This window comes from Lactuca sativa, chromosome 5 (genome assembly GCF_002870075.4).
Source record: "Lactuca sativa cultivar Salinas chromosome 5, Lsat_Salinas_v11, whole genome shotgun sequence".
In the NCBI taxonomy this organism is placed as follows: domain Eukaryota; kingdom Viridiplantae; phylum Streptophyta; class Magnoliopsida; order Asterales; family Asteraceae; genus Lactuca; species Lactuca sativa.
The window spans coordinates 258,086,623-258,111,859 of NC_056627.2; the positions used below are offsets into that span (position 1 = coordinate 258,086,623).

Sequence of the window (25,237 nt, forward strand, 5' to 3'; positions counted from 1 at the left end):
ATGCTAGACTTTGGTCATACGCTGAGGAGATTAGAAGAACAAACTCGGGTTCTAACTTCTAAGGTTAATATGTCAGATAGTAAAAATTATTTTAGTTGTTTTTGTGTGTGCTTTCAAGGAGCTAAACAAGGGTGAAAAGAGGGTTGCAAAATGATAAGTGGAGTAAATGGTTCGCTTTTCAAAACCACTTGCATCGACTCTACACCAGACTATAAAACATAAAAGTCTAAAATCAAATGTAGAAGCAACTCAAACTCATTCGTCTCACACACTTCAGAGAATGTGATGTCAGCAAATTCATAAGTCAACCAAAGTGCTAAGAAATAAAAACAAAGACATGAAGCAAGTGGGCATTATATGATTCCCACTTTCCCGAAATAGCTTTCTCAGAATGCCCCTTTTCAACAAAATCAAATCATTTTATATACATACTAGTTTATAACCCGTGAGAACCACGGTTATAAAATTAATTATACTTTCATATTAAAAAATCAAAATTATTAATCAATTATTTAAATAAATTATTACTAAAAAGATATTTTTTTAGTTATATAAAATTATAATCGTTGATTTAAATAATTACGTGAAGTTATATCACCTTATAATTTGTATTAATTTAATTTTACTTTTTAATCTAATGTTATTAATTTAATATAATTAGAGTGATAAAAATTTAAAATGGAGAATCAATTGATAATTTAATGTGATTAGAGTGAAAATTTTAAATTTTGAAATTTGAAATTGATAATTAATAGGTTGACAAATGGCATGATATGTAACATTCAATATTAATAAGGAGTTCTACTAGTATGACACTTGGCAATAGGAGAATAAACCTATTTGTTTATTAGAATAGGGATTTTTGGTGATACTATTTCATATTAAACCAAAGTCAAGTCTATGACTTCTAGAAACAAGTCTACCTACAAAAATGATGTTTTATCTTTTATGCCACAAACATATGTTTTAGATCTCACAATATTCTTTGTCCAAAAACTCAAAGCATGGTTATGAATGCTTTTCTTTATGCACCAAGTCCAGATTGGTGAAAAAGTTTACTCTTCAATTACCTAAATAAGCAATCACAATCCATATGACATGGTCAATCTGCTGCTAAGCCTGATCAAAATTAGAAAGAAGCATGATAATCCTTGACTTGAGCATAATATTATACATAACATTGATTCTCGTTCTTGTACTATCTTCTTGTGACATTAAGGAAATCAAACACTGGAATATTTGATCAGTCGAATGGAATAGCTGAGCTGATCTAAAAAAGAAATTATAGAATGATCAATTGAGCATATCTGGTCCATCTATGTGATCACATCACTCAATTGAGCTTAATTTTTTCGGGAATTCTAATTGTCTAAATTTTGCAGAAGAACTTCTATTATATTGGAGATAAATTCTGAGGGGTCTCTCCTTTTACGAATTAAACTTGTTTGGGGCAACATTCAAAAACCCTAATTATGCGACTAAGGACTGTCAAACATAGTTATCGGAATAACTTCATGAAATCCATAATCCCAAATAATTTCAAACTTGAAAATAATTGACTCTTTTTTTACTAGAAGTTTTACTTTAACAGAATAATACAGTTAACAGGAAACTGAAACCTTAAACGGGAAAAGGAATAGATTCTAACCTTTTATAGCTAGCTGTTTGGTTGTAGCCGAAATAAGAGAGGGATGAGCAAAACGGCTTCCAACGACAAATTCTGAAGAAACTTCGATTTCGATTGAAAGGAAGTAATGGAACATGTTCGAGGAAGATGAAAAACAAAATTAACGCGGCAAACGAAAAGATTGAAAACCAAATTTGAGTTGGTTGATTTCGTGGAATTTGAAGAAAAAAAAAAACAATTTTGATTTGGTTTTATTTCGTGGAATGTGAAGCGAAAAAAAAATCGAGTAATGTGTGAAGCAAATTGTAGGCAATGCGTTTGCCGGGAGTCGAACCCGGGTCTATTGCTTGGAAGGCAATTATCCTAACCGTTGGACTACAAACGCTGGATACTTTTTTAAAAAATGGTTTTCTATATTAAATAATTAGATGATAGGGCATATTTCTGTTTCTTAGTATTGTATGACTCGGTTATGAATGAAAATGATTTTTCATAAATGATTAGAACATATATTCTGACCGGTAAAAAGTTAGTATTTTAACCCTCTTATTGTAACACCTACATATGAAAATAGCAACTTTTTTTTACCTAAAATAAGTAAATAAACAAAAAGTATGTGGAAGTCTCCGATACTTGGAACAAAGATACCAAGAAATGAATATATACCAAGAAATGAATATAAGCTAACTAGCACTTCAATAGACAGGAACTTAAAACAAAATTGAAGTATTCACATAATGTCTAAATTTGCTACTTCCAAAATAAACCAACATATTATAATGGCACTTATATTAATATATTACTACAAGTTGCTCACCATGTTTACTTCTTAGTATCCATTTGAGTCTATTGAGTAACTCCACAGCATCCGACGCAGGAAACCAAACATGAATTTATTTCTATTACATTTTTTTTCAGCATTGTATTTTGAAAATCTAAACCAATAGCATTGTAATTTTAGGTTATTCTTATTAAAACATTGTACTCAAAAGATCTATCCCATCGAAGCAATGAGAATTTCTTTGTATTGAATGACATTGCAATAATTGGTTAGATTTTAAAAATGAAAGCTTTAATACAAAGAAATGAAAATAGAATGCCATAATAAACAAACATATAAAATATAAAAAAAAGGTAGCATGCTTTTTTTACATCCATGATTTGTTATTGAATGTCTCTAATTGATTCTTATTGGGTTATATCCAACTCTCTATAAGACCCTGCTCCATATCTTACACTCTTAACACACCCAGCTATGACGCCTGTAGCATAATTTTAAGTAAAATGGCTTAAAACTATAGTCTAGGGGGTATTTTACAAATAAATCAAAGCCAAAGTTGACTTTGACTTCCTTCTACACACATTGGTTTACACGTTTCCCCGTTGACAAACTGGTATCAGAAAGGTGGAGGAAATTTCGATAAATGGAGCTGTTTCGTAAGAGTTCTTGGCTGTTTTGTGTATTGGGGATTTCACAAGGTATTCCGTATTCTCAATGCAGCAACAACTTCTTCTGCTTACAATATTGTGGTGCGATTTTCTGGGAAGTCTTCCGAAATCCAGGTATCAAAGTCATATTCAAGTCCTGGTTGTTTGAATTGATTTGTCATTGGTTCTGGGTTGTGAATGGAAAACGGGATCCCTTTACAAATGAATTACGTCCGCATCTTATCTTGCACACAAGGTGTTTGATAGAAGTCCTCAAAGAAATATGAAGAATAATTGGCATCTTAAATCAAAAAAAAAATCATAAACGACGATTTCTTGATGAGTGAGCATTCACCATCTCTCAAAGAAATATGAGGAATAATTGCCTTTACAAATGAATGTAAGGCAACTGGATGAGAAACTAAAAATTATATGCAAGTAAAGTAACAACTCACATTTTTTTTTAACTTTTGATCAATAAAATCTTAATTGTTTTAGTTAACAGCTCACCAATGCTTAAAATCTTTAAGCCCCAAGCAAAGATTGATTCACACACTGTAGCATGTAGCCTTGAATTATGGTCACTCACTGCAGTATTCTACACTTGAGCTATAAAAATAAAACTCTAAAATTCATGTGAAAGCACCATAAATATGTCACTCGCATACTTTGGACAGTGTAATGTCAGTAAACTCATATCCAAGCAAGATGGGCATTTGGTCTAGTGGTATGATTCTCGCTTTGGGTGCGAGAGGTCCCGAGTTCGATTCTCGGAATGCCCCTTTTTTCAACATATTTTATATAAAAAAAAGAAAAAAAATAGAATTGGGCTCATCTGCATTTACTTCAGCCTGATAATTGTGCATTAACTATGAGAAGACGCAACTTCATAAAAAGCATATGTAACTTCATTTAACAGAGTAAGCAAATATGTAATGTAAATATACAAACAGTATTCTTTATGAAGATGCTTTTAGGCACCAACTTACTTGGTGAAAATGTGCAACTGCCTACCAGAATAAATATCTTTCTGGTACCACTTATTTTTACTTCTGTCATGTACTTACTGCATTTATATAATTAACAGAGTGCATCAAATAAATGACTATAAATGCAATACAATTAACAAAATGGGCATTTGGTCTAGTGGTATGATTCTCGCTTAGGGTGCGAGAGGTCCCGAGTTCAATTCTCGGAATGCCCCATATCTTATATTTTTTATTTTTGTAATTTAAGCAGTTGACATAAATCTACCCTCACATCTGACTTCCAAGTCCTTACAAAAACCTACATCTTCTACAAATGATATAAACTAAAGTCAACTCTAAAGACGTTTAACAAACTTACCTACAAAAGCAATATGATATATGCTGATATGCTATAGAACTAACAAGAGTCGTTGTCAATAAGTTCAAGTGTTCAACTCATGGTTATGGAAGCTTTTTATTCATATATATATATTAAAAAAAAAAAAAAAAAAAAAAAAAAAAAAAAAAAAAAAAAAAACCAATACAATTCTAACTATATGGCTATTTGTTGGGAATTGGAGTGAAAAAAGGGAGTGTTGATGCTCGATTTGCCTGTATGGCTATTTGTAAGATCATGTTATGACTTTCCTTGAAAACTATTTTCTCCCTATGCACACCTAGGAATCCGCAAACATTGTCCAAGGATAATCGTACACAAAGAAAATAAGCAATATTCCGCATTGTTTTTATACTTGTTGATTAGCCAAATAGATATTGTAAACCAAAAGCTCCAAAACCATATAATGAAATCATCAAGACCCAAATAAAAAAGATACATGTTGTATTCTTGACACAGAATACTATGTGTATGGATCTTCCTCAAACCAATATATCCGTAGGAATTAGGAGTCTATCTTGTATTTTTGTCATAAACTCTCATCCGTTCATGCAAGAGTGGAAATTAGGGTTCCCATAAAACCATTGTAGCAGTATAGTCTCATAACGTAAAAGGCACTAAGTTTTACATTCAACATCTTGAATTGTAATTTAATAATATTTCTTGACTTCTAATGTGACAAACCTTCTCGTAAACAATTTTTATATTAAATTCTGAGGGCCAGGGTCTCATCTTTTTGCCTACAAAATCAAAACTTGTTTGGGACAACAGTCAAATACCCTACACAGATTCAGGATAGACGCTGAGACTTGAATTCAACATAGTTACCCGAATAACTTCATGAAACTCAGCCCCACAACAATAACTCATTTGTTTTTATATAATTTCCATCCACATAGAAAACTAAAAGCAAACCATTTCATATTTAGCAGGAAATTGAAATCTCAAACATGAAAAGAATTGATTCTAACCTTTTACTCTAAATTATAATTGTCCGGTTGTGTAGCCGAAGTAAGAGAGCAGCAAAAAGGGGTTCCGACGAAAATTGTCCAGAGATGTCGATTGAAATACATCAATGGAATGAAACATTATTTTGAAGATGGAAAACTAAATTGGATTTTTATTGTAATTATCGTGCGGCAAGCGAGAAAATTGAAGTTGGAATTTGGGTGGTTCCTTAATTATCCAGAAAACTGGTTTGAAATGCGTAAAAATTGACCTTGCGTTTGCCGGGAGTCGAACCCGGGTCTATTGCTTGGAAGGCAATTATCCTAACCGTTGGACTACAAACGCTTGGTGTGTTCTTTTCAAAGTAACATCATTGATTCAGGTGACATAGTGACACCCTTAATTCTCATAATATAGTGTCACTAAGAAACATGTTTGTTCTATAAGTATCCTTTAATTCTTTGATATATATTTGGTGAGTGTGTGTTAGTAACATCTCATAATATGTGTAGGCAACTTCAATTTCCAAAAAATAGTTTAAGTTGGTGGGTATGGGTCAAACTATCTATACCATTTTGTTTGCATATTATATAAAATGTAATACCAAAGGGCTTGTAGCCCAGTAGTATTAGGTGGTGTCTTTCCTTTTTGAGGTCGAGGGTTCAAGTCACGTCGTGGACATAGGTGAAATAGGTGTTGTTAGCTTAGGAATATATTAGATTTGTCGGTTCAAAAAAAATTTATATAAAATGTAATCTTCATACTATTCTTCTGTATTTGTTAGGAAAAATCCACAACACCACTTTAATTCTCATGTTATGTTTTTTTTCAAGTTTTTTCTATTATTTCATTTTTTATAATTTTAAACATACATTACATAATTTAATAAAAACAATTTTATAAAACTTGACATTTAAGTAAAAACATAACATGAAAAAATACATAACTAAATACATGTCATCATTTCCTTCGTAAACCTCTATCAATGTTTCCCAAAGTGCTTTTGCTAAATCATACTCCCTGAATCCTTGAGTAATGTCAAAGGATAAAGTCATTGTTAGGGTTACAAGTTCATTTTCCTGTTCTTCAATTTTCTCAAAATTCTCATCAGTGTAGTTTTCAATTTCTTTGTCGGTTATGGTTCCATTTTTCAAGATAGTTGTGATTCTAACAGGACCCCTAAGAATGTTTCTCCAAATCTTAAAGCCCTTCATTTTAATGTATTTCTCGATTCTGTATTTCCATTATGGATACCCTTCAGCTGATAAGAGACGCGGAATTCTTGTAGTAGTTCTCATGATTGAATCTAGTTCTTGATGAATTACATTGTGTTGAGGTTCCTTTTTTATTTTTTTTTAATTAAAAAAAACAAAACTTGTTCAAAAATCAAAGAAAATCACAAACCGAAAAGGGTTTACAGCCAAAAACGGTTTACAGCCAAAAACGGTTTATAGTCGAAAACGAATCAATCATGTTCCACCGAAAATGCCCAGATTTTGATAAAAATAATCACGCTCCACCGAAAACGCCCAAATCTTGATGAAAATAATGATTTCAAACAGTTTTTCGATCCTTTTGGCCTTGAATTTACGATCAATAGCAAAAACCCAGCAACAACAACAAATGATTTGCAATAAGAAGCTCCAAACGGATTCCAAATCAGCCAAAACAAGCTTGATCAAGTTGACACTAGATTGGCTCTGATACCAATTGTAAGTCCCCAAAACTAAAAACCAACTAGTGATCAACAAAATGAACAAGCTAAAATGATAGATCAAGAAGGATAAGTGGCAAGATTAATCCAAATTGCACACGATTTCTATTAAATGAATCGTTAAGTACAATGGACACAAAACACACGCTGATGACCGAAAACAACTAGCTGACAACTAGCAGCCTATGATATTATTTATAGGGAACAGTAGCAGCAAACAGTTTACAACCGAAAACACTATAGGACCGAAAACCCATAAAGAGCCCATACAATGAGTAATAGAGCCTATAAAACATGTATGCCTAGCACAAACCAACAAAATAGGTTCTAACATGACCCAACTCGTCGAGTGCATCTATGTGACTCGTCGAGTCCCTCCTGTTCTCAGAAAATCGGGAAGACTCCAACTCAACTCGCCAAGTTGTCTCATCAACTCGTCGAGTTTGCACGTCTCCAGACCATCGGGGAAAACCCAAACCGACTTGTCGAGTTGGCTCATGGACTCGTCAAGTCCCTCTAGTCCATTTCTCATTCAGACGATTCTAAGCAGAAATAAAGTCCCAAATTCTAGATCTAGCCTCCCAAGGCTGAAATGCCACGTAAAGTTGCAAGCTTTGTGTCCATGCATAGCACCTAGGGCTCAAAATGCCAAAACAAAGCTCTAGAGAAGGTTCAATGTTTGGAACTTGGCCAATAGCTTGATAAGGCTTAGATCTTTATGCTCAAGTGACCCCATACAGTCCAGATCTGAAGTTTCAACTTCATGTCATGCTCAAATGACTCAAAGGCTCAAAAAGGAAGATGGAAATGGCCACAAACTTCCTAAAGAAGAGATCTAACCAAACAATGATCAAGGTGATAGCTTTTTACCTTCAATTAGCAGCTAGTACTAAAGGAACACTGGATCCAAAGCCTTCTTCTTGTTCCAAGCCTTTTGCTCTTCTATCTCCTTCCAAGAAAGCTCCAAATCACACTTTTAGCCTCTCTCTCTCTCTCTCTAACAGATGATACCATCTCGTTTAGGGTTTCTCTAAGGGTGTCAAAATGATAAGGGAGGCAGAAATGAAGGCTTAAGGTCCTTTAAATACGGTCCAAACCCTGAAAATTAGGGTTTTCTTACTCAGCACATACTCGTCGAGTAGACTCCAAAAATCACGCGGGCATCTCCATCTCTACTCGGCAAGTTGGGGCCTCCAACTCATCGAGTTTCCCTAACAGAATGAATATAATATAATTAAATATTATACATGGGATTCAGGATGTTACAATTCTCCCCCATTAGAATTAGACTTCACCCTCGAAGTCATTCCCCGAAAACAACTATGGGTACTGCGCACGCATCTCGGACTCCGACTCCCAAGTCCACTCGAATCCCTTCTGATGTTGCCACTGAACCTGAACCTTTATTCCTCAAGACCTTCACCTTCCTATCCAAGATCGCTATCGGCTTCTCAATATGGTTAAGGCGATCATCAACCATAATGTCCTGTAAAGGGACCACTCCTGTCTCATCGGCTACACACTTCCTCAGCTGGTACACATGGAAGGTGTTATGAATCTGACTCAACTCTGCAGGCAGCTCTAACCGATAAGCTACCTTACCCACTCGAGTGATCACTCTGAAAGGACCGATGTATCTAGGGTCCAACTTGCCCCGTTGTAACGATCTGAAAATCCATACCAAAAATTTCATTTAATAAACAAACCACAGTGTCAACCATTCGTACAAAACATATCACGTCAGAGTATCATGACCAAAACATTATTTTATTTTATCAGAGTAAACATCCCAGGCTGAACAAACAATGGTGTGTGTCATGCGATCACCCCGTGTTGGGTCAAAATATGGTTTATACTTTACTTTTCTGGGCATTGTATTTTTGTGTAATAATTGTGGAGTTTTCGGTCTAATTTACGGCTGAGTTTACGGCCGTAAGGTGTTTACGGCCGTAAACTCAGCCGTAAACTAGACCGAAAACTCCACAATTATTACACAAAAATACAATGCCCAAAAAAGTAAAGTATAAACCATATTTTGACCCAACAATCTCCCCCTTGGTTTATAGCTTTCTTTTCTTAATTGACCCAACAAGATCCCCCTAAAAAGTAGCTGGCTCTTCTTGTCAATCTTCAGTGAAAGCTTGGCTTCAGCTTTAACCTTCGATTTCTTCACAGCATCAGGATGAACATATGACTCTTCAATAATTGACTTCATCTTGAGCGGTTGGGTTTTTCTTCAGAATTTGGCATTGAACGCACATTGGGTGAGGAGGCTTCTTGTACTGATTCTTGAAAGATAACACTTTCAGCTTGAGAATCTTCAGAGAGAACAAATCTTCTGGATCACTTCAGCAGGTACAAAGATAGCAGCAGACTGATTGAGGAGGCTTCAATGCAATCCGTCACATAATCTTCAATTGCAGCTTCACCTTGCTTCTGGGGTTGAAGGATTGAATGTTGAAAGAATGATCTTCATTTCTTGCTCCTTCGAATGAGAATTCTTCGATGCTCACGGACGAGGCTTTTGCTCAGAAATCTTCAACACAAACTCCATGAGTCTTATCTATACCTGAAATCACTATTCAAGACAAAAACAAAACTAAAAGAAAACTTAGCACACAAATTAAAACAGAAACAAAAATATTTTTGGATTTTTTTTTTATTTTTCTGAACAAGAAATAAAACAGAAATAACACTATTTTTGGATTTTTTAATTTTTCTGATTTTTTAATTTTTAATTCTCCCCTAATATTTAAATTGGAAGAAACTATAATAAATTTAACAAAAACAAAAATGATATCTAACTTTAAGAGTGATTTGGGATCAAAGTTTTTAGACAGCCTTTATCCACTTGTCGGTACCTTCCATATTCACATCTTTGTCTGGTCGATCGTCGGTATTGTTGTCCACTTAAACACGAAAAATTTGTGACTTATTTAGGACATACTATTTGATACAAGACAAGGTGAACTTAAGTTCCTAAAAATTATATCTGATCCTAATTCCTTAGATACTATATCTTAAGGACCATTCATCTGATGACGACCAGGGATATTGTTGTCCACCTAAATTGAGCAGCGAGATCTATTGACAATCTGTATGTGTTCAATTTTTAAGTGTACTGGAACGTGTTTCCCGCTTCCTGATATGCCCCAGCCATCAAGAACTTCCAGAGTACTCCTTACACCGGGTGAGCAGACAACCATTCAGAGAGAGAAGAGATTCAGAATTCTATTGCTAACTACTTCAGAGGGGTTGAGAAGAAGAAGGTTGCATATGCTGTGTACCAGGTCGGATTAGAAGTCGTGCAAAGGAGACAACATATGGCTAACAGATGAGAAGTATTTCACACATACATTTCACACACACACACACACACACACACATATATATATATATATATATATATATATATATATATATATATATATATATCCTGCAGAGAAATAGAGTTGCATATGTTGTGTACCAGGTCGGATTAGAAGTCGCGCAAAGGAGACAACATATGACTAACAGAAAGAAAGAAAGAAAACGATTTTCTACAGACCTAATTTATCGGAATTTACCAGTCGCCCCATCCAACCGGAATTAAGGACATAATCCGCACATCGAGAAAAAGTTAAGCCACGGTTCCAAGTACGGGTTCAATTAATGTGACGAGTAGATTCTCGTGTTTATCTCCCTGCTCAACCTATCCGAGCGTCGTGATGTCAGATTAAACGGATCTAACTAGGTCAAAATTTGTCGAGTCCTTAAATTCATTAGGTTCAACTTTCCTAGTCAAGTCCCTTTTTAAAAGTCTTTCGCGCCTACCAGCACATCGAGCACAGAGCGTAGACGATTCAACTTAGGTACGTTACGCTGATTCAGGTCGTCCTTTATCACTTATTAATATCATTTCCCATCACAATACTTACAACGAAGGCTGCTAACAAAAATTTTTAAATTTCTGAATTGAAATGACACTATTTTTGGATTTTTTGTGATTTTTGTTGTTTTTGGATTTTCTTTCTCCCCCTAAATTTGTGCATGGTTGAGAATTTAAACAAAAGAAAAGTGCGCAAATTTAAACAAACCTAACAAAAATTGAAGACAAACTTAGTAAAATTTGAAAGTAGACTAAGAGGACCAAAAATAAATAGTAAAAAAACAAAAAAATAAAATAAGAAATAAATAAATAAAATAAAAAATAAAACTAAACAAAGAAAAAAGAAAGAAAAAAAAAATTAATCCTCAAAACGTATCATTTTCAGAAATCCCACAAGCACATCAAAACGAGCTTTGTTAAAAGGTTTTGTGAACAAGTCAGCCACATTGTTATCAGTGTGGACTTGTTCGATTCGAATTAAGGATCGTTCATAACAGTCTCTGATAAAGTGAATTTTAATATCGATGTGCTTGGTTTTAGAGTGTTGGACTGGGTTCTTAGCAATTTGTATGGCAGCCTCATTATCACAATAGATAGGGGTTTCTGAGTAATTCAAACTGTAGTCCAACAGCTGATGTTGGATCCAAATAACTTGAGAACAACAAGCTGATGCTGCCACATATTCTGCCTCTGCTGTCGAGGTCGACACAGTGTGCTGCTTCTTGCATTGCCATGAAACTAGTCTGTCACCTAGGTATTGACATCCTCCTGAAGTTGATTTCCTGTCAAGCTCACAACCTCCATAATTACTATCAGTAAAAGCATAAAGATTAAATTCAGAATTCTTCGGATACCAAAGACCCAATTTAGGGCTTCCTTTGATATATCGAAAAATTCTTTTAACAACAATAAGATGAGAGAGTTTAGGATTAGCCTGATAGCGTGCGCATTGACAAACTGCGAACATAATGTCTGGTCGACTTGCAGTAAGATACATTAGGGATCCGATCATCGATCGATAAAGAGTTTGATCTACGGGTTCGCCTTCTGGATCTGGAGTCAGGAGGGGTCGTTCAGCCATCGGTGTTGAGGCAGATTTAGCATCATGAAGTGCGAACTTCTCAAGAATATCATCCACATACTTGGCCTGATGAAGAAGGATGCCGGTTGAATTCTGTTTAACCTGAAGCCCCAAAAACATGGTCATTTCTCCCAAAGAACTCATTTCAAATCTTTTCTTCATTACACTTTCGAACTCCTTGCAAAGTTGTTGGCTTGTTGATCCAAAGATTATGTCGTCGACGTATATTTGAACAAGTATCTGGTCCTTGTCGACATGCTTTATAAACAATGTTTGATCGATAGTGCCACGTGTATAGCCATGTTCGAGCAAATGCTTTGTTAGAGTTGCATACCATGCTCTAGGAGCTTGATGCAGCCCATACAACGCTTTATCCAACTTGTAGATATGATTAGGAAACTTCGGGTCGACAAACCCTGGAGGTTGATCAACGTAGATTTCTTCCTTCACCTTGCCATACAAGAAGGCAGTCTTGACATCCATTTGAAAAACAGTGAAGTTCATATACGAAGCGTACGCCAAGAAGATACGAATGGCCTCCAGGCGAGCTACAGGAGCATAAACCTCAGTGTAGTCAAGACCCTCGACTTGTCGAAACCCGCGAACTACCAGTCTGGCCTTGTTTCGCACAATGACCCCTGAATCGTCCTGCTTGTTACGATAAACCCACCGTGTGTCAAGAGACTTTTTGCCCTTTGGTAACTCAACTAACTTCCAAACACCTAGTTTTTCAAATTGATGCAATTCTTCATGCATCGCATCCACCCAGCTAGGTTCATTGAGAGCCATTTCTACGTTCTTGGGCTCAATTTGAGAGATAAAACAAGAATACAGACATGTATTCACGTCTCCACTTTGACTTCTAGTTTTAACACCACTATCTAGCTGGCCGATAACGTTCTCGAGTGGATGATCTCGTTGAATCCTAGAGGGTATTTCTTGGCTGATGTCATTGATAGAGACAGGTAGAGTGTGAATGTTAAGACCTCCTTCATTTGCTTGTTGAGTAGAACTAAATGGTTCTGCAACATACTCATCTGCAATAAGGTCAGGAAAGAGTAATTCCATCAGGGTTGAAGAGACAGTGGAAGCATCATTTGGAATGAACTCTTTCTCTAATGATGTGGGAGGTCTTGATTCAGCATCCGAAGAATCAATGTGGTCTAATTGAGGACTGTCATGTTCCAATAACGGCCTCCCTTGAGAAGTAGCAGAAGACTTATCAAAAGATGTTGCAGAAGACTCCCCTTCAATTTCAGCAGACAGCTCCCCCTCAGATGAAGCAGAAGACTCCCCCTCCAATGGAGCAGAAGATTCTCCCTTGTGTGAGTCGGAGGACCTCCATTCGGTTGAAGCTTTAGACTTTCCTTTCAGTGAATTGGAAGGTTTAGATACAGGTTTGTATACAACTTCTTCGACTTCATCTTCAGAGATACTCTTCAAATGCGAATCAGTTCTTGAGACATCATTTGAATACACGTTTAAGGATTTGAAAAGTGACGTGTAATCAAATAACCAGTCCGGACCCACTCTTGCGTCTGTCTCATTCTCTTCCAACCAACGCACGTCATAGGATTCCACAATCTGTTTGGTTTTCTTGTTGTAGACTCTATAGGCGGTACGTGCAGCATACCCAATAAAGTAGCAGTCATCAGCTTTGGCATTAAACTTCGGATTGGCATCTAGGTGAAGAAGAGTGCAAGGACAGCCAAATACTCGAAAATGACTAACTGACGGTTTGTGACCATAGTAAATTTCATATGGAGTTTTCATTTGAGCTTTGTTGATGAGTACTCGATTCTGAACATAACAGGCAGTGTTTATTGCCTCTGCCCAAAAGAAAACAGGGAGCTTAGAGTCACACAACATCGTCCTTGAAGCATCCTTAAGTGTTCTGTTTCGCCTCTCAGCAACACCATTTTGTTGAGGTGTGTGAGCGTAACTAAATTGACGCAGGATCCCCTTCTCAGAACATAAGTGATTGAGAACAGAATTCTTGAATTCCGTTCCATTATCAGTGCGAAGAGCCTTCACCCTATGATTGGTCTGATTTTCAACAAGTATGATGAACCTCTTGATCAATCCAGCGACTCCAGCTTTGTTGGATAGAAAGAAAACCCATGTAAAACGAGAAAAATCATCAATTACAACTAGACAGTAGGAACTCCTATTGATGCTTAGCACATTCACTGGACCAAATAGGTCCATGTGAAGAAGCTGTAGAACCTGACTTATTGAGTTAACTTGCTTCGGTAAATGTGGATTTCGATGATGCTTTCCTTGAGCACAGGACACACATTTCTCAAACGTGATAAAGTCTTTGACAGGTAATCCACGGACCATTTCATTCTTTGCAAGACGATTGAGATTTTTGGCGTTGGCGTGACCTAATCTTCGGTGCCACAACATTGCAGTTTGCTCAGAGATCTTTGAAAACAAACAAGTAACTTGCTCTGGGAGATTGCTATTCATATCAATAATATAAGCATTTCCATCCCTTTTTGATTTTACGAGAATCCATTCTTCAGGGATGACAAAACCTGGCTTTAAGATCATGCATTCCTTGTCATTGAAATGCGTAGAATAGCCCTTGTCACAGATTTGCGAGACACTTAGCAGGCTGTGTTTTAGCTCTGGAGCGAAATTCACATTTTCAAAACTCAAAACTCCATTTGATACCGTGCCTTTTTGTGTAATTTTTCCTCCATCTCCACCCGCAAAAGAGACGTATCCCCCATTAAATAATTGAATGTTGTTCAATTGGGTGATGTCTCCTGTCATGTGCTGGGAACAGTCGCTGTCGACAAACCATGGTCTGACGACATTTCCCCGCAACTGCCCCTGCAAAATATGCGGGTTTAATTAGATTTGGGCACCCAGGTCAAGATCTTCCTGGGTGATCCCGATGCCTTTTCAGATTTATTGCACATGAACTTCTCTGAGGATACAGATGATGTATTGGAAGTAGATTTGGGTTGCCATTTATAATTAGGTTTTTTGAAAAATTTAGTCAACTTTGTCATTTTATGTTTGACGATCTGCTTAAAGCATGTGTTACTTCTACCAGAATTGGTTGAAGATCCATTATTGCTTTGGGATGAGCTTGACCTTTGCGTGGCTATGCTCCCTTTTGGCAGACGGTTCAGGACAAGGTGATTAAAGAACCTTTTATGACTATGGAAAATGTCCCTTTTTCTATTTCTTTTATCTACCCAATAATCATTTCGAGAGCGACTTCTAGAGGAATTTCTATTTAAAGATCTTCCTCTGAATTCGTTCTCACCTCTTGGAAGATTATAACTCACAAACATTCGATTAAGACAATTTCTAGCAATATGACCTTTAGTGCCACAATTAAAACAAATCTGATTGTTATTGTTAGAACTTGTGCTGCATTTTTCAGATTTGTTTTCCCCACAAACACCCTTGCTTGTCTCATAAAAATATGCAATATTATCAAGTTGTGAGGCAGGTGAGGGTGCTATATTTATTAAGGGTTGTGAGACTAGTGGTATCTCAACATTTTTATCACAAACGTTTAAATTGTCAACCAAACTGTTTAAAGATTTATCAGACATATTAGAAACATTCAAAACTGTATCAGAGGTAGCAGCTACTATATCAGAATAATTAAAAACACCACAAGAAAAATTGTCACTTAAAACATTTAACAGAGAATTGTCTTTATTTAAAATAAAAGCTTCAGTTTTGGACTCGATTTTATTTTCAGAAACACATCCTTCAACTTTGTGCTTTGACTGATTCAAGGATTGATCTGCAGGAGAAGTAGAAATGTTAGTACTTTCAACATTAATAAATCCTCCTGAAACAAAACCGGAGGGCTTGCCATAAATCATAAATGATTCATTGGCAATCTCTTCTTTGGACAAGGGCTTGGATACGTATGAATGATTGAAAGGAGGAGGTACATGATTATACCCTAGACCTTTTGATTGATTTCTTTTAAACTGCATACTTTGGTCTATCATATTTGCAACCACCTCACTTGAGAAATCATATTTTCTGACATCAAGTTTGGCGGTCTCAAATTTTCCTTTCAAGGATTCAACTTCAGCTACAAGCTCAGCATTTTGTTTGACTACATAATCGTAATTTTCACATTTGTTGCTGTAGTCTTCCTGGAGTCTCCTAAAGTCTTTAATTTTTTATTCTAGTTGAGCTTTAAGTGGTTTTTGTCCTTTTCGAAGTCGGTACCCTTCATATCTAAGGTCTTCTACGTCTCTTATTAATTTGTCATTGAGTTCACGAAGAATCCTAAGATTTTCTACTTCATCACCTAATGACTCAATTTTATCCTGTAAAGTTTTCACATAATCTATACAAGCCTTAGAGCATGATGGAAGACTTACCTTGGATGAATTAGGTTCATAGGAGGAGGATACCATCAAGCCAAATTGTAGTTTCATCATGTTGTCTTCAGCTGCTGCAGTCCTTGCTTGAGCGTCATCCCTCACTTGTGCTAGGTGACCATTTTCTGGTCCAGACAAATTTAGAGCTTGTATTTGATCATCCCAGTCAAATGATTGTGCAACCATAGCCTTTTCATTGTTTGCTTGACCACTGCTTCGATTATTCCCAACTGCAACCATTGTTCTGTCATTATTAACCCTCCTATCAGGGTGTGGGCAATCACGAGCAAAATGCCCTGGCTCATGGAAATTGAAACATCGAAGCTTTCCTTTGCTAAATCCAACCTTCTTGTCAGCACTCATTCCCCAATTATTCTTCCCTGTCTTTTTGGCAAACTGTTTTGCCCTAAATACAGCCATGGCAATTTGCCATGTGATGTCCATTTCCTCAACGTCCTCTAGATGGATTTGATCAAGATCTGCAAATGACAATTGAGGAGGAAGTTCCCCAGCTACAAGAGCATTGTAGCAACTCACAAGCCCTGCTGCAAAGACAAGGTTTTCATCACCCTCCTTTCCCTTTGGTGAAGAAGCCACATTAGAGGATGAAACATTTTGGGTAGATGTAATAGGCTGGCCTTGTGGGTAAGGAATGACCGGTGCAGAGGAAGATGAACCTGCAGAAGTATAGGAGAAAGAAGAGAGAGCATTATTAGCTGAAATGCCAAGATTGGCAGTTGAGTAGGAGTTCACATGATTGATCTCTCGCTGCTTGTCATCAATATCACACGCTTTGATGACAGCCATCACTTCAGCTAGGGAAAGGCGATTAAGATCTTTAGTCTTCTTGATTACTGCTACATTCATGTCCCAAGATTTTGGGAGTGCATTTAGTAGCTTCTTATTAATTTCTGACTTTGTATAGAAAATCCCTGCCACAGTCATCTCAGTGTTGAGAGTTGTAAATCGCTGCAGTTGAGCTTCGAGAGTCTCTCCAGGAACATAATTAAACATATTGAAGCGTTGTCTCAGCATATCTTGGCGACTTTCCCGCATGTCTTCATTTCCCTCATATACTTCAATCAGAGCTTCCCACAGAGCTTTGGCAGAAGTATACTCTCTGAATCCTTGAGCAATGTCAGGAGATAAAGCCATAGTCAAAATGGCCAATGCCTTTTCTTGTTCTTCCACACTCTCAAAGTCTTCATCAGTGTAGTTTTCGATGTTCTTGTCGACCACCTTTCCCCCAACTGTAGTGGTGATTCTGACTGGATCCTTTAAAACACATTTCCAAATCTTAAAGTCTTTCATCTTTATATACTTCTCAATTCTATATTTCCACTTGGGGAAACCATCAGCAGACATAAGTCTTGGAATTCGCGTGGTTGTACCCATCACAACATCAAACTCTTGGTATTGAGTTGAATTTTGTGTATCCATATTTTTAAAAATTATTTCTAGAAAATTTTAAGGCTTTAAATTTATTTTTGTCGTGTAAGCTTAGGCCGTAAACTCACGGCCGTAAACTGGAGTTTACGGTCAATTTTTTTTTTTTTTTTAAATTACCTCAAGAATTAATTTCAATTTATAAAATTAACTGACTTAGCCATAAACTCTTGAGTCGTAAACTCGTAGGCCGTAAACCTGTAGGCCGTAAACCTTAGGCCGTAAACTCGAGTTTACGGTCCAAGTATACTTGTTGATTTAAACTCCGAAAAATAATGGTGTAAATTTCGATTAACAAAAAATCATTTTTTCGTGAATACTTTAGTTTACGGTCAATGAAATTCAAATAAAAAGTTCGATTTTTATTTTTAAAACACAACTCAATTAAATGCCAGAACCAATATGTGATTACGAAGACTTGAATGATGTGAAAAACTATCGTTTTCGAAGAATGCAGTTGTGGCCGAGAAGAGGAGTTTACGGCCGTAAACTAAGGCCGTAAACTTCTAGAAACTTTAATATCGACTGAAATAAAACCCTCTATACTGCTGTGAATGTCGATTTAGTTGAAAACGCAGCTGTTGAACGCCTTTGACACTGGTATTGCTCTGATACCAATTGTAAAGTCCCGAAAAATAGATCTACCAATGATCAAAGATAATAACAGATGCAAATACGAATCAATGAACAGATATAGAGCAAAAGGCCAAGCTTGCATACGCTTTAATGTTATAAAACGTCTGATACAACTTGGAAGTATACGAAAGCATCAACAACCAAACAATGACTGACACAACTCGCTATTTAAAGACCTGACTAGAGACCGTAAGGTGTTTACGGCCGTAAACCCATTCTGACCGTAAACACAATACAAATCACAAACAAAAACGTATCTACTGCTATCTACGACTATGCTAGACCAAACCATTGTACAGGGTCTTTCACCCCGAGCTCTTCCCTCCACTACCGGAAGTACCTGAAACCAAAACTGAAAACCGTAAGCATGAAGCTTATTGAGTTCTCCAACCTACCACATACCATGCATAATCACATACTGCAAGCACTGGGCCACGCCCGCTACATCAGGCCCCGCCTGGCTTCGAGCCCTGCTCGGTATACACATCTGTTTTACTTTAGGCCCCGCCTGTCTCTGGGCCCCGCCCGCTAAACACATGCAAACATATATCCATAACACATAACACATAAACTGAACATACCATACTGCATTACTGTCCTAAGGCCTCGCCCCCGTCCTACTACTAGTGAGCTATGGACCCCCGTCCAATCTCCTGATGTTAGTGAGATACGGACCCCCGCCCACACTCACCTTCCGCTTATCTCGGGCCTCGCCCATGCTCTATCACAAACTAGATATGTAACCCCGTCCACACTCCGCTAATGGTGGGGTACGGGACCTCGCCCACACCCACCTCCCTACCAGGCATATACAAGTATCACACAAACAACAAGTATAAATCATCATGCAAACATTCCTCCCGCACCCGCCCGACATCGGACCTTAATTCGGAATCACATACTAGCATACAGTGCCTAGGGCTAACCCCCGTATCTTCCTACTCATAAACTACATCGGTCGGCGTTGTGGCCGTATACCCATTCACATAATGAGGATACTCACCTTGCACTACTGAATCCTTGCTGATATCCCTCTGGCTGCTATGTGACAATTCCCGAACTGCTGCTCCTTCGGCTTCCCAAGCTAACAACACCAAATATCACTTAGTCCAATACATTAATCCATCTTAGGGTAAAATAATCATTCTACCCTTAGTCCAACTTGATCCATATCTAATGCCCACAACCAAGGCCCAAAACTAAGTAAGTTTCCCAAGCCCATTAGTAGCCCATTAATGGCCCAATTTGCTATATTGGGCCCAATCCCTTATTGGGCCTTTCCCTAAGCCCAAACACATATACTTGGCTCATATTAACTGACTCGTGATGGTCCACTAAGTCCCAAAGACCCAAAGTCCAAAGCACAACCCACACCGAGGCCCAATTACTCAAAACCTAAACTGGCAGAGTATGCGGGGGCGTACTCCTAGGTATGCTAAGCGTACTGGCTGATGGCTTGTACGACGTGCGTACTTCCTTGTACGCCCATCGTACAACCCTGTTAAGCCACTTTTCCATTAAGTGCTTAATACTCCAATCAAAGGGTACAACCTCAGATCCAAGTCCTCTTCCATGTCTTAATTCATAAAGTCACTAACTTGGTGACTTGCAATCCACCAAATAAAGTCCAAACTCAAAATGTAACAACATACTTTCATTCCAAGGGCTAGATCTCAAGCATGAGCATAAAAGAGTCCTAGAGGTTGGAACTTTACTGCTTATGGGACTCATATGACTCTAAGGGAGGCAACCCTGGACTTAGAAACGTGCTTAAGTCCCAAAGATCCATTCTTGAGACCAAAAGAGTCCATAAACTTGTACTAAGAGAGATCTAAGAGATTAATCATCAAGTTCAAAACTTTATACCTTAAAAAGGTCCGAAATGAAGCAAATATCCCAGATCTATACCTCCTCCTTCAGTCCACCACCTTCCTTGTTCTTTACTTGCTTGAGGAAATGGCTTTGCAACACTATAACACTCTTTAAAGGCCTCCAAAGCTCCAAAAACACTCAAAGGAGGGTTAGGGTTTCGTAGCAGCTCTTTAGGGTGGAATGGAGGCTAAAACTTGAGGGTATAACATTCTTTATATAATGGCATGCCCTAAAATTAGGGTTTTAGGAAAGTTGAACGTACGCTAGGTGTACGCCTCCGCGCACCCGCGACCATGCACCCTATTACGCTGGGCATACCCACGCATCTCTTTTATGCATGCATGGCTCTTCTTGCCAACTTTTCCCATTAAGTGTAACGCCCGCAGATCCAGGCTAGTCAATTTAGAGGCAATAAGTGTCGAAAATGAATTTTTGACAAAAGATTATTCAGAATAAATAATCTCAACCAAGTTGTAGTATATGTTACAAGGTTTCTGTACATATAAAGAGCGTCGAAATCTGAGTTATAACGAATAAGTTATGACCCATCGAAGTTTCGCGACGAAACCAGCACGACACCGGGAAACGTAAATAGTGAATTTACGATAGAGCGAGTTTTAGCCTTAGCAATCTAAATGAAAATCGTAGAATATGTTAAACTGAGAGCGTCCATAAAAAGAACGCCCAAATCTGACTTCGTATAAGGAAGTTATGATTTTTCGAAGATTCAGCTTAGCAATGTACAACCCGAAATTCGAATATTAGATCGAACGGTTTTTGGCCGACACAACCTAAACGAGAATCAAAGATCTCGTTAATAGTAGTGTGATGATAAAAAGACAAACGGAAATGGACATCAGATGAAGAAGTTATGAATTTTTAACGGACCAATCGTGTTTCGTCCTGTTAAAAATATAACTTTTAAAATAAAGTCAAAATTAGCTGACAAATTCTAAATGAAAGTTGTAGAGTACGTTCCCGCCTTCGCGTGGATATAAAGAACGTCGAAAACGGAGCTCGTACACGAAAGTTACAAATTTTTAAAGATTTCACTCGAAATTGCGAAGCCTGATGAGAAGTCGATGACGTGGCAGCGCCACAGCCGTCCATCGCCGATCAGCCTCGCTTCGGATTTGCGCCATGTCGCTTCGCCCTACGCGCCGCGTCCGGGGCTGGGTACGCCCAGCGTACCTCGGTTCTTATCCATCCAAGTCCAAAGTGCGAGATAGCTGGAGCCACCTGTGACCCTTATCCAATCTACGCCCCGCGTAGCCAAGGATTACGCCCAGCGTAGTCCGAGGCCTCGCAGGTTATATAAGGGGGCGAGGGTTTCCTGGTTTTTCACTCATTTCTTCATTCCTTTCTCTCTCTACTTTCTCTCACTACCCATTTTAACCCCCTAAACCCTAGGAAAATCCCTAGCACCTAAAGGAAGCCCCGAGGCTCCCGAAGTCCCGAGAAAAAGGGTCTTTCGGTTTCAAAACGCTGCTCCGAGCAAAGCCCGGTTTTCTTTAAAATCCGCTGTAAGTGAGCTACGCTTACGCAATTTTAAATATAGCTTTCAAATAATTATAGTAATGTTATTAGGTCCTTAAAATAATTATTTGGGCTATTATTATGAGTTATATTGAGTGTTATTTAACGCTTATATAATAGTAATAATAGTCAGACTATTAATTTGTCGCGGTTATCGTTAGACTAAACCCTAGTGGTATTGGTACTAGGTTTTATCGAATGAAAATTGTTTTGAGAGTATCGAAGCGCTGTCCGAGTGCTGAGTCATCACCTTTCAAGTGAGTGCATAGTTACTTTAAGCTTACACATAGATATGAAGTATTTTATATAAACTACGTGCTATGTGTGTATATTGTCTGAATACTTGTTGTCTGTGCTGGGTGAAAGATTTTCATACATGTTTTAAATTATTTAAACTGTATACGTATTTTATATCTACAAAATGTGTTGGGTAAAACATGGGTAGATGAAGTAGTTTCTGTGTGAAAAAAAATAAAATGATGAAGAGGTGATATAGACCATGTGGTAAGGGTGAGAGGTGAACCATGAGAGAAGCCTTTTACCCAAGTGATGGCCCCGTCATCCAGCAGAGTATGGATGACAACCACGGGCTATTCTAGACAGTCTAGTGGACACTAGCAGGCTCGCAACCTGTAGGTGTTTTGAACTGTGTATTCACCAGGTGTACTCTAAAAACCCATCAACATGTATTGCGAGTGGATTCTCGGAAACGATACTGTCGATAAACGAGATAAAACCCATTGACCTGTATTGCGAGAGGAGTCTCGAAAACGATACTGTCAATAAACGAGATAAACCTTGGTAACTATGGATTTAGTGCATGTTAAGTAAACCTTGGCAACGATGGATTTCGTGCCTATTCCATAGGATAACCCTTAGGAATAAATAAACGAGGAATAGTTGAATTCTTAGGGTAGAATAAAGAAGATAATGGGGATGAGTAATTGGGTTGATTGTTTAAATGCTTAAACATAATAATTATATTATTATGGGTTGAAAACCCTATGTACTCACCAGGTTTCCCAACCTGACCCACTCAGTTTATTTATATCACAGGTGTTGATATGAAGTCACATTATACTGAGAGATTATGGAGATATAAATCACTAGTGATAATGAATGTAAGTTCTGTTTATGCTTATGTTTCTGTATTGACAATGACATCCCAAATGTTTTAAAATGAATAAAAATACTTTTCTTCGGAAATGCTTTGATAACGTATTTATCATGTTTTACTGGGAACAAATTCCGCAACCTTTTTATTAAAAGAGACACTCTGATTTTTATAAAGCATAAACAAAATCGGTCTTTTCTGACCGTGAAAATGTGGATGTCGCATTAAGGGACCATTAATGTCAACAACTTCAAATCATCACAATTCATTCGTTCTAAGTCCGTTTTCCGACGAACCTTATATCCACGAATAGGCAACGAGAAGCCCTATGCTTCTAGCGACACATCCGGACCCAAAACCTCTTGAATAAAAACTCAAACCCATAAAAGACCGAAATGCCCCTAGTGTTGGCCTATGAAATCCATAAACCTGGTGAGAGGAACGACAATTTTGGAGAAATATCTGATAAAACTCCGATAGTAACCTACCAAACCCATAAAACTCCTGATCTTGGATGGGGATCTCGGCACCTCCCATCGCATAACTACCTCCATCTTGGCCGAGTCGACCAAAATCCCATTCCGATTAACGAGGTTTCCCAAGAACTGAACCACTCGTAACCAGAAATCACACTTGGAGAATTTGGCATAAAGCCTCTCCATCCTCAATACTCCAAGAATCTCCCGCATGTGCTCCTTATGTTGCTCCTTATGAGTAGGTACCGAGTGAAAAAACCGTAATTTTTAGGTTCCGTGTCCTATTTAAAGGACCTTATGCCTTCATATCCACCTCCCTTGTCACTTTAGAGCTTTGTGAGAAACCCTATACCAGTTCCACTCGTTGTGCTCTTGTGCATTTTTGGAAGAGAGAGAGAGAGAGAGAGAGAGAGAGAAAGAGAAAGAGAGAGAGAGAGAAAGAGAGAGAGAGAGAGAGAGATTAATTTGAGTGTTCTTGTGCATTTTTGGAAGGAGATTTGGAGAGCAACATGGATTGGAACGGGGAGGGAATTTGGATTCGGTGTTCTTCAGTGATTAGCTTATGTTGGGAGGTAAAAATCTACCATCTTGACCATTGTGACAACCCGATATTTCGACTCTATGTAATGACCTAAAAAGTCAAGTATTGTAACCACTTTTGATATAATGAAATTAACTTCAAAAAATAAGATGTGCAAAAGTCTCTATAGGGATATCTATTATGCTAGATAATGTGTCAAGGTTTATAGAAATACTAAGAAAACTAAAATCCGAGTTATAACGAAGAAGTTATGACCATTCTAAGATTTCCTAAAAACCGGCAACACCGATTAAATGAAAAACGCGAAGTTTCAATACAATGGTTTTTAGCCTTAAGTATCTAAATGAAATTTGTATATATCATTAAACCGTGATCATACACAAAAAGAACGTCCAAATCTGACTTCGTATGAGGAAGTTATGATTTTTCCAAGATACGGATATAGCAGTAGACAACTAAAAACTCGAAATAGAGCTCGAGAGACTTTTAACCGAAACAACCTAAATGAGAATTGAAGGTCTCAACAATAGTAGCGCAACGGCGAAAAGTCTGACGAAAACGGACATCGGATGAAGAAGTTATGGATTTTTAACGGACTTTTCGTGTCCCGGCCCGTTAAAAATAGATAATTAAAAATAAAGTCAAAATTAGCCGATGAAGTCTAAATGAGAGTTGTAGAGCATATTTTCAGCTACATGTGCATATAAAGAATGTCAAAAACGGAGCTCGTACTCGAAAGTTATGGATTTTACAAGTTCGGGGTCCAAAATCTGAGGTTGTCAGGTCTGCCACGACGTGGCACAGTTTGCCGCGACCCGGAAAGTGACTGAGGGCGTCCAATCAACGGAAGGAGATAAGATTTGCTCCCCACGACGTGGCCAGCCTTTTCAACGACATGGCACCCAAAAATCCACCCCTATAAATAGAACTCTTGGGGTGTCGGGTTTAGGTGCTCCATTCTTCCATCTCTCGTGCCGAAACTCTGCGATTAAGCTCCCGAAGCCCCGGTTTTCACACTCAAGTTCCGAAGGAAGGTTCTACACTCCCGAGATTTCCGAGATTCCCGAGAAAAATCAACTCTTCCAAGTTGAAGTTCTGCTCAATTATCATCTCGCTTTCTTCGATCTATCAAGTGAGTTCATACCCCTATAAACTACACTTTCAAATGTTTTATCAATGCTTTTTATACAATTTTAAGGGGGGGGGGGGAATACA

General features: G+C 37.7%; 1 long non-coding RNA gene and 4 other non-coding genes across 5 annotated transcripts in view; 2 read left to right on the forward strand and 3 right to left on the reverse strand.

Moving 5' to 3' along the window:
• The window catches only part of LOC122198306 (uncharacterized), a 12,970-nt gene extending 11,035 nt beyond the window's left edge, over positions 1 to 1,935 (reverse strand). The window contains exon 1 of the long non-coding RNA XR_006192796.1: positions 1,649 to 1,935. This is a non-coding gene — a long non-coding RNA (uncharacterized LOC122198306). The remainder of the gene's footprint in view (positions 1 to 1,648) is intronic.
• A 5-nt stretch (positions 1,936 to 1,940) lies between these two features.
• On the reverse strand, positions 1,941 to 2,012 carry TRNAG-UCC (transfer RNA glycine (anticodon UCC)). Its single transcript has one exon. It is a non-coding gene; the product is annotated as a tRNA-Gly (tRNA).
• Positions 2,013 to 3,765: 1,753 nt separating this feature from the next.
• On the forward strand, positions 3,766 to 3,837 carry TRNAP-UGG (transfer RNA proline (anticodon UGG)). Its single transcript has one exon. It is a non-coding gene; the product is annotated as a tRNA-Pro (tRNA).
• Positions 3,838 to 4,187: 350 nt separating this feature from the next.
• Positions 4,188 to 4,259, forward strand: TRNAP-AGG (transfer RNA proline (anticodon AGG)). The gene has a single exon. It is a non-coding gene; the product is annotated as a tRNA-Pro (tRNA).
• A 1,382-nt stretch (positions 4,260 to 5,641) lies between these two features.
• Positions 5,642 to 5,713, reverse strand: TRNAG-UCC (transfer RNA glycine (anticodon UCC)). The gene has a single exon. It is a non-coding gene; the product is annotated as a tRNA-Gly (tRNA).
• Between the last annotated feature and the right edge of the window lie 19,524 nt (positions 5,714 to 25,237).